We start from the raw sequence: 10,023 nt of genomic DNA on the forward strand, positions 1-10,023 counted from the left end.
ATCCCAAAAAAATCAATGTCAACTGGCTTTAGAGGAAATGTTTTTAATGGACTGCTGCTGCCAAGTCTCCCTGGGATACTTAATCACTGTCTCCACACCAGGGATAGAAGCACTGTGACTCCAGGAGCCTGGTTCTGAGCAGACCATCTCGGGGGCTCACATGCTTACAGAGGTCAGACAGGTATCATAAACCGGTGGAGCAATCAGGTCTACAACGCCAGGGAATATGAGGGACTGTGTGAAACTGGGGAGTGTATCTCAGAGAAGGCAGACAGTCGCTACCCGTTCCGTTCAGTTGTCATCCTGAGGGATACGGGACCCCCTGTGTGGTGGGAACAGCTCTTGCAATTTCTCTGTGTATCTGAAAGAGACTAAATTGGGGTCACACACAGTTAGACCTGTGAACGGGTCACCCTAAGGAAAAGGATTAGAGAATCTGCTGATATTAAAACCTCTCGTGGAGGACCAAATTAGTTTCCTAAGCTACTGTAACAAAACGCCACAAATTGGGTGGCTTAACCAGCAGAAGTTCTTTTTTTTTTTTTTTTTTTTTTTTGCAGTCCTGAGGAATGGAAGTTCAAGATCAAGGGGTTTGCAATTTGGTTCCTTTTGAGGCCTCTTTCCTTAACTTGCACATGGCCACCATGTCTCACTGTGTCCTGACATTATTTTTTTCTCTGTGCTCAAGCATTCCTGGAGCTCAAACTTCTGTCTGCGTGTCCCCAGATTTCCTCTTGTAAGGACACCAGTCAGGTTGGATTAGGACTCATCCATCCTAGTGATCTTCTTTTAACTTGATTAACTCTTTAAAGGTCCCGTCTTCAAACACCATCAGTCTTGATGGTGCTGGGGGTTAGGACTCCAGTATAGAAATGTGGAGGGGACGCAGTTTGCCCACAACAAAGCAGCACCCAGCAGTCTGGGTTCTGCAGAGGCAGGCAGCTTGGGCATCTGCATCCCATTTTCCACATTCAGACCAGCAGACAAGTGCGTATTATAAACAAGGAGCAAACGACGATAGCATCATATGCAGCGACTTAATTAATGGTTTAAGCTTATCCCTAGACAAGAATTCCCAAAGAAGCTTGTGATTAGTACAGATTATAAAGGCTTGCTAGAGAGAGCGTGGATCTACTTGGCTCCCCGCAGCAGAATCAACTTTTTCGTGACTGTGAGCTCTATTCCATTCTGGAGAGGGCTTTGTCTTAAACAGTGAGTAATTGGTACTTCAGGGCCTTCCGGCGTTTGTTACCAAGAGCAGCTCCGAGTCTCTGAAACAAAGCATCTGGGGTAAGAAATGGTGGTTTATGCTGTCTGCGTGTTGCCACAGTCTTAGCAGTCGATAAATGCTTAGCCTTCCAGATAAAGACTCCCACACTGATGATGAGAACAGTTGCACAGACTGATTTTTCCAGTAAGTAAGGATGAGTTTACCTCCTGTGGGGGAAAAAAAAAAGAGTATAAACCGAATATCCTAAAAATGTGCTTGAAACTCTTCACTTAAAAAAGAAATGCATGTGCTTCTTGTTGGATGGGATGAAAAGCAACAATATTGATTTGCTAATTTAAGAATCTGGAACTGAATATTCTCACATCATACTTCTATAAGTTCACTTGGCTACTGGATGAATCAAAGTGCTCTGTAGGTTCTGAAGCATTTTTGCAGTCGTGTGCATTTGTGTCGTGTGCACGATCAGTGGTGTCTGACTCTTTGTGACCCCCTTACCTGTCCAGGCAAGAATACGGGAGCAGGTTGCCATTTCCCTCTCAAGGGGATCTTCCTGACCCAGGGATTGAACTCACATCTCTTGTACCTTCTACACTGGCAGGAAGATTCTTTACCGTTGTGTGACCTGGGTAGAACATCAAAATACAGTATCATATCTGGAGTCCTAGAAATTAGTCTTTTGGAAAAATCAAAGGCAACAGACATCTGGGACATCTGACCTAAGCTGTCATTCGTTTTTCCACTTAAAAATTTAAAATTGGGTCTCAGAGGCTTTAGTTCATTCTTATTGGATGTGAGGGGATAGAAAAATAGGGTTTTCAGGGGTGACATATTTGGGTCATGTGCATCCCAAGGCGGAGAAGGCCTACCTGCAAAGAAGCAGACAAACCAAGAGAAGTGGAATGGGAACATCTCACCTTTCAGGGCAATGGTGAATGTAACCACAGCTCCTAACTCCCTATTCTTCATTTCCTTCCCCAGTGTGGATCAGGTAGTATTTTCTGCCTGATCAGCTAGTATTTTCTGGAGTCCCAGATAAAGAAAAACAGTAATTAATTGTGAAAATCAGCATCTAATTCTGAATAACCATCCCTAACCTTTTAGTTTCTTTCTATGACTTTGCCTGTGTAGTCAATTGTGGTTTTTTCCTGTCAGTTTATACTCTCTCCAAGTTTTGAAGATCATTTTACCTCCCAGTTTCTATTACTTATAGTTAGGTTTCTTTTTTTTTTTATAGTTTAAAAGTTTTATTTCTGAAATATGTGAGTCAGTATGCACGACTGAGTGACGTCACTTTCACTTCTCACTTTCATGCATTGGAGAAGGAAATGGCAACCCACTCCAGTGTTCTTACCTGGAGAATCCCAGGGATGGGAGAGCCTGGTGGGCTGCTGTCTATGGGGTCACACAGAGTCAGACATGACTGAAGCGACTTAGCAGCAGCAGCATGCTAATTTTAATGTTATAATATTAATATTTGGGCTTCCCTGATAGCTCAGTTGGTAAAGAATCTGCCTGCAATGCAGGAGACCCCAGTTCAATTCCTGGGTCAGGAAGATTCACTGGAGAAGGGATAGGCTACCCACTCCAGTATTCTGGCCTGGAGAATTCATGGACAGTCCATGGGGTCGCAAAGAGTCAGACACGACTGAATGACTTTCAGTTTCTTTTCATTAATATTTAACACCCTGATGGTCCATATTAGAGTCTGAATAAATAGCTGCGGGCTGATTCATTTTGACTTCTTTTCTAAGTCCTTCATATGGTGCAAAGCTTCTCGGTGGGTACTGACCTGCTCTGTGCTATGATATGACTATGTTAGAATTGGTGCAGCAAATCTATCAACTGCCTGAATGCAGATACTGTCAATATATTAAATATTTCAAGCTTCTTATCTTCTTTCTTACTTGCTGTGGAGGACTGCCAAGTAATCCAGTCCAGAGAAATTTATAACTAGATGAAGATTCATTTTCTTGGATAAGATGTGAGGTGATGTGCTGTTTAATTAATGGTATAGTTTGGATCTTTTGTGTTTCTCTAAAATCACCAGATATATAATAAGTTGGATAATCAGGACCAGGCCTAAAGTATGCCGGATATTGCCATCAAGTGTAAAACCCATGAGATTTTTAACACCAGAAGGGAATTCTGATGCACTTGTTCTTTGGAAGAAAACATCATCTGATTACTGTGATTTGATAGTTTTGCCTTCAGCTCTAGAAGGCTTTCCTGGTAGTTCAGATGGTAAAGAATCTACCTGTAATGCAGGAGATCCAGGTTCGATCCCTGGGTTGGGAAAATCCCCTGGAGAAGAGAATGGCAACCCACTCCAGTATTCTTGCCTGCAGAATTCAATGGGCAGAGGAGCCTGGTGGGCTATAGTCCATGGGGTCACATGCGCAGAGCTGGACATGGCTGAGTGACTAACACTTTCACTTTCAGCTCTAGAAGCTGCTGTCAGATAATTAGTGGTGCATCCTTCAAGCAGTCCCTGCATGCCCTAAGTCACTTTAGTCGTGTCCGACTCTTTGTCACCCCATGGACTATAGCCTGCCAGGCTTCTCTGTCCATGGGATTTTCCATACTGGAGTGGGTTGCCATTTCCTCCTCTTGGGGATCTTCCCGACTCAGGGATCGAACTGGTGTCTCTTAGTCCCCCTGCCTTGGCAGGCGGGTTCTTTACCACTAGTGCCACCTGGGAAGCCCTAATAGCTAAGTCCCTGCATAGCTACTCCTTATACTTTAGCCAAGAATGTAGCCTCCTCAATTCATAGCTTTCTTGATGCCTTTGTTTTTCCTTTTTACAAAAGGAAATATAACCTTGTTATTTATATAATTAAAAATGTGCATACACTAATGTGAATATAATTACTTCCATACTGCCAAAGCAAGAAAGTGAAAGTGTTAGTCGCTCTAATTCTTTGTGACCCTATGGACTGTAGCCCACCAGGCTTCTCTGTCCATGGAAATCTCCAGGCAAGAATACTGGAGTGGGTTGCCGTTCCCTTCTCCAGGGGATCTTCCCAACACAGGGTTGAACCTGCATCTCCTGCATTGCAGGCAGATTCTTTACCATCTGAGCCACCAGGGAAGCCCCTAACACTACCAAACTATACATTTAAAATGGCTAAGATGGTAAATTTTATGCTATACTTACCACAATTAAAAATAAAAAAATAAAAAAGTGGTGTGTGATCTTATTTATGGTTTTCTTGAGGCCACAGGCTAGCGCCTGTGTAGACTACAATGGCCCCTTTGGTTTTAAATTTATAGTAAGTGTTTTCTTGAATTAATGCTATCCAGTCATTTACCTTGAATGTTACACATTCTCAGGCATCTCTTAATATCTCTGCCTTCCTCCTGTTGGCTTTCCTTCCAGAAACATTTACGAAAAATTTATGTATCTGGGATCAAAGGGCTGAGACGCAGGGTTTGTTCTCTGTCCTCAAGAAGCTGCAGACTGGTTGGGATGACTGGCAAACAAAGACAAAAATTCCAAGACAAATCCGTGTGCGTGGTGTTTAGGAATACCAGGAGGGGCATCCGCTTACGTCTACAGTGCAATGGAGGGTGGACGTGCAAGACCTGCAGAGGAGGCAGAGCCTGAACCGAGTGAGGAAGAGTGAGTGGAGAGTGGCTAGATGAGATGAAATGGAGAGCAGGGCGTTGCAGACAGAGGAACAGCATCTGAGAAGGTGAGGAGCACGCAGGCACACGAGATGTTGCAAAGAACTTTGCACTCTTGGTGGCTTGTGCTTGTGTGAGATGCGGTTGAGAAGAAATCAGAGAAGCGGGACCATGGAAGAAACAAGGCTGGAGAAATAGGGTCAGATCCTTGTGTAATTTCCAAGAAATTGCGCTTTCCTTAAATGTTTGGGGTAGAACAAGAGAAGGAATTTAGACAGGAAATGACATCAGATTTGTGATTAAAAAAAAAATCACTTTAACAGAGTTGTGGGAAGATTAGAATGGAAGAAACTGGATAATTTTCCAGTAATTTAGATGAGAAATGACAAAAGTGTGAACCAAAGCTGTGGGGCTGGAAGAGAGGGAAGAGAGTTAAGTAATAAAGAAGGTGATTGAACATGAGACGAGTGGGAGGAAGAAGAAGCCAAGAATGAGTTGCTCTTTGAATGATACATGGAAGATCTGTACCTTTCAATAGATGAAATTCCTCTTAATAATAGGCATGGTCAAGTGTTTAGAGGTGAAGTATGTGATGTCTATAAGCTACTGTGAAATACGATGGATTGATGGAAGTCTAGATGGTTTAATGTGTGATAAAGCAAATGTAGCCCAGATAGAGTAGGATCTGGTTTTATAAATATATGCTTTTTTAAAGAAGACACAATTTTCAGAATAAAATATAGGGGGAAAATGTCGCTCCTAAGTTACTTCATGCAGTGTAGAGAAGTTATAATATACTTTACTAGGTAAAAAAAAAATGCAGTATAATTCAAGTTACCAAGACCACACCCAATAACCCAAAGTCCCATCACATGCACTACTTCTGTTAGGGTAAGCACGCTAATTGAAACCGCCCACCCTGGCCAGGTACCATAGTAACCATTTGCATGAGTTGTTTTAGGACAGGAGGTCCTGGTAAGGAACAGGGAACTAATAAGCCTCCACCAACCAGAAGAGTTCGGGAAAGGTCAAAAGGAGACATCACGTGTCCAACTGCCTTCCAGAATCCTTCTCTCTGGAGTCCATCTTGGCTGAACAAGGCGTGCACCACCAGGAAGGACTCTGAGTCAGAATGATTGGCTAAAGACAACCCGGAAACTAATCCCATCACCATAAAACCCTGCAAGCCATGTGACAGGGCTGTTCTCCTGGGTTCCCTTACCCTACTGCTCTCTACCCGGGTGCCCTTTCCCAATAAAATCTCTTGCTTTGTCAACACATGTGTCTCCTCGGACCGAGTGTTAGACAAGAGCCCAGTTTTGGCCCTGGAAGGGGTCCCTTTCCTACAACACTTCTATAATGTCAATATGCAGCATTTCTACCCTGTGATCATATTAAAAGTTAATGGATAGTTTCCTTCAGTCTGTTTCTGTGGTGTATGTGCGAGCCATATATCTCCCCACCCCACGCCAATAGCTAGTACAGTGACAGGCAAATAACCAGAAAAATAATGCATTGCTCTAGACAGCAAGAAATAACATTGTAAAATATTGCTTACCCCAGGATATGTTATTCCTCTTGGAAACCAGTGTAATTGACTTTGGGTACCGTGTGTGAAATGAGAATAAAGTATTTTTGAAAAACAAACACATGCATACAAAGAACTTCTGATTCATTGCGTGACAAGGGCAATGATTGCTCCCATAAGCAAGGCTGAAACTTTGGGGAAAGGGTAGATTTTGAGCAAGGGGACATGGGCAGAGAGGATTATTTTAGGTTTGGCAATACTGAGTCTGAGGTGTCACTGATAGCAGGATATAATGGTTTTGGAACTCAGAAGAAGGTTCTGTGCTGGAAGGGCAGGGTTTCTGGAATAGGGCCAGAGGCCACATAGATGAGGTTCTGGGTAGAGTGTAAGAAAAGATGACCAAGACTAGAATTCTGAGGAACATTTGAAGGGACAGAGAAGCTGAATGTTCCTAGGAGACTGAGAAGGCTTATACAGATAGGAAAATGCAGGAGAAAAAGAGCTCGTGGGAAGGGAGGAGAGAGAAGAAGGGAAGAGGGGAGAAGGGGTCAGTTGGGGGAGAGAGAGAAGAAGAGAGAGCGTGCTAATACAGAGGTCTTAGAGGAAAGAGTGAATCAGAAGGGGGGAAAACACCATATCAGGTGTTTCCCTGAGGTCAAGGCTAAGGAGGAAATGACTAATACTAGGTATGGTGATTCTGAGGGCTTCCTGGGTGGCTCAGCTGTGAAGAACCGGCCTCCCAATGCAGGAGATGCAAGAGACGTGGGTTCAATCCCTGGGTTGGGAAGATTCCCCTTGAGGAGGACACGGCAACCCACTGCAGTATTCTTGCCTGGAGAATCCCATGGACAGAAGAGCCTGTCGGGCTACAGTCCATACAGTCACACAGAGTTGGACACGACTGACATGACTTAGCACGTATGCACGCCTGGTGATTCTAAGTGATTAGAAACCGTGGTGAGAGCAGTTCCAATGAAGAAGTAGATTCAGAGGCTGGATTATAGTACAAGAAGGAGTGAAGGAGCAGATAGGAGGCTAGCATTTGGAAGCAGCCAGTGAAGATTGTTCTTTAAATAAATCTGACTAGAAAACACAGAGGTAATTTACAAAAAACACCAAAACTCATTATACTTAAGGGGGCAGTGGAGGGGCGGGTGGGGATCCTTGGAAATTGGTTAAACACACAGAAGAGGAACTGGTAATAATTGAGGCCAGTTGCTTGAATGGCTGGGAGGGGAAGGAACCCTGAGGTCAGATGGAAAGTCTAGACCGGGATATGGGTAGGGGCCCCTCCCTTGTCCTTCCACTGAGGGAGGGAAAGAAGTGATGGTGAGTATGGATAAGTTCCTTTTCTGGGTGGGGGATGAAGGCAAGCAGGAAAGTGAAGAAACTCTCGTTACTGGTATCTTACTTTCTCTGTGAAGTATATGAGGTCACCAGGTGAAAGTTATAGGGAGAGTGGTGGGTCGGTGTCTATGAAGATGGTTTGGAGTAACTCTTATGGAATTGTGATCAGGAGCAGAATGGAGACAGGGGAAGGAATGGCAGGCCACCAGAAGGCAAGGGTGGGAACTTCTCCAGGGGCTGTTAGCTCCTTAGATGTAAAGGACATATCTCTAGCTATTTCTATTTTCTGAACTATTCATCAGCCCCCAGCTGCCTTCTGCTTTCGATTTAAGCTTCATCACAGACTGTATCTGAAGATGGTACTGTTGCTTTGTAAAGGGCTAAACAACTTCTACCAGTACAACTTACAACAAATAACATTAAGTGAGATTAAGTCTATTTTCTCCCCAAACCTAACGTAAAATATAGTTCTTTTTAATAAAGTTGGTAAATAGATGGGGAAACAGTGGAAACAGTGGCTGACTTTATTTTCTTGGGCTCCAAAATCACTGCAGATGGTGACTGCAGCCATGAAATTAAAAGATGATTACTCCTTGGAAGGAAAGTTATGACCAACCTAGATAGCATATTAAAAAGCAGAGATATTACTTTGTCCACAAAGGTCTGTCCAGTCAAGGCTATGGTTTTCCCAGTAGTCATGTATGGATGTGAGAGTTGGACTATAAAGAAAGCTGAGCGCCGAAGAATTGATGCTTTTGAACTGTGGTGTTGGAGAAGACTCTTGAGAGTCCCTTGGACTTCAAGGAGATCCAACCAGTCCATCCTAAATGGGATGAGTCCTGGGCATTCATTGGAAAGACTGATGTTGAAGCTGAAACTCCAATACTTTGGCCACCTGATGCGAAGAACTGACTCACTGGAAAAGACCATGATGCTGGGAAAGATTGAGGGCAGGGGGAGAAGGGGATGACAGAGGATGAGATGGTTGGATGGCATCACCAACTCAAAGGACATGGGTTTGGGTAGACTCCGGCAGTTGGTGATGGACAGGGAGGCCTGGCGTGCTGCAGTTCATGGGGTCACAAAGAGTTGGACATGACTGAGCGACTGAACTGAACTGAATAAAGTTGGTATCATAATGATATTGACCTAGAGACCAACCTGACCATGAAACCTGGACATGGCCTAGTATTAGAATGTACAGCTTGCCTCCTTGGGAAGGCAGCATATTCTGCTTCTGCAAGCCTGAGTGTTCTTTTATGGCAGAAGGTGCCAAGTCTTATCACTATTCCCTAGATCCTACCTTTTCAGGTGATAGGCAAGATTTCATAGCTTTAAATCAAGGTCTCACTATTCACATTTTCATTTTCCATGGACCGATCAGCATCCTAGTGTTCTTTCTGGAAAAACCACCTCCAGTCCTAGTCTCTGCTTTCTCAAACATGATTGCAGGGTGGGAATCAGCTCAGTGCTGGGGATGTCCTCTGGTGTGTGGCTTCCTGTGTGAGTCCTGGAGGCTTCATTTTGACCCCTTGCTTCTCGTGCGGCTTTCATCTCAACCTCAGTTCCAGCTGCAAATCCTTCCGAGGAAGTGAGGAACTTTCTAAGCTTATTTGGTGGCCATCTCCCTGACTGCTTCTGGTGGCATTCTTAAGTATCGCTGCTATGTCTCTCCTGAGTCACTGCTCTCCAGAGACCAAGCTCTTTGGAGTCTCCGTTAAGTCTGGTTTCCCACGGAGTAAATGTTTCAGAAATGGTTTGTGAAATATTGAATCAATTCTGTACCAGAACTCAAAATCATTTTGTACTCATTTCACCTTGAAGATTTAATGTCATTTAGATCCTCTTTTGTGGTCAGTCATTTGATGAGTTCAAGTTCCCTGCCTTCTTTTTACTCAGAGGTGCTCCCCAGGGCCCCAGGCAACACGTATTTATTGAGAACCTACTTGAGCTTATCACTGGTGATAAAGAGGTGGATAAATCATAGTGCCTGTCATCAGAGGCACCCAAAGTTTAGTAAGAGACAGGCCGATAGTGAATATACAGTAGAAATTCTCTGAATGTAGTACAGAACAGTCAGTTGAAAGCCTAGAAAAAAATGCAGATTCGTAAGCCCATCCTTGGGGGAATATTTTCTATAAAAGTGCCAAATAATCTACATTTTTAATAAGTGTGTTGGTGTGAGAGGTCTGGGGAATGATGGAGGTGAGTCTGATGCAGAGAGTGTGAGAATCACATTTGGAAAAAATGCTGCAAGACGACAGCACAAGGATTACAATAAAGGTGTTTATTC

The 10,023-nt window shown here is 43.7% G+C and overlaps 1 long non-coding RNA gene across 1 annotated transcript; it reads right to left on the reverse strand.

Moving 5' to 3' along the window:
* Positions 1 to 637: 637 nt before the first annotated feature.
* Positions 638 to 6,282, reverse strand: LOC129640433 (uncharacterized). Its single transcript, XR_008708802.1, has 3 exons — positions 5,865 to 6,282; positions 1,727 to 1,853; positions 638 to 1,437 (listed from the first exon to the last, which is right to left on the reverse strand). It is a non-coding gene; the product is annotated as an uncharacterized LOC129640433 (long non-coding RNA).
* Positions 6,283 to 10,023: the final 3,741 nt, after the last annotated feature.

The sequence above is a fragment of the Bubalus kerabau genome, chromosome 1 (genome assembly GCF_029407905.1).
Source record: "Bubalus kerabau isolate K-KA32 ecotype Philippines breed swamp buffalo chromosome 1, PCC_UOA_SB_1v2, whole genome shotgun sequence".
Classification (NCBI taxonomy): Eukaryota; Metazoa; Chordata; class Mammalia; order Artiodactyla; family Bovidae; genus Bubalus; species Bubalus kerabau.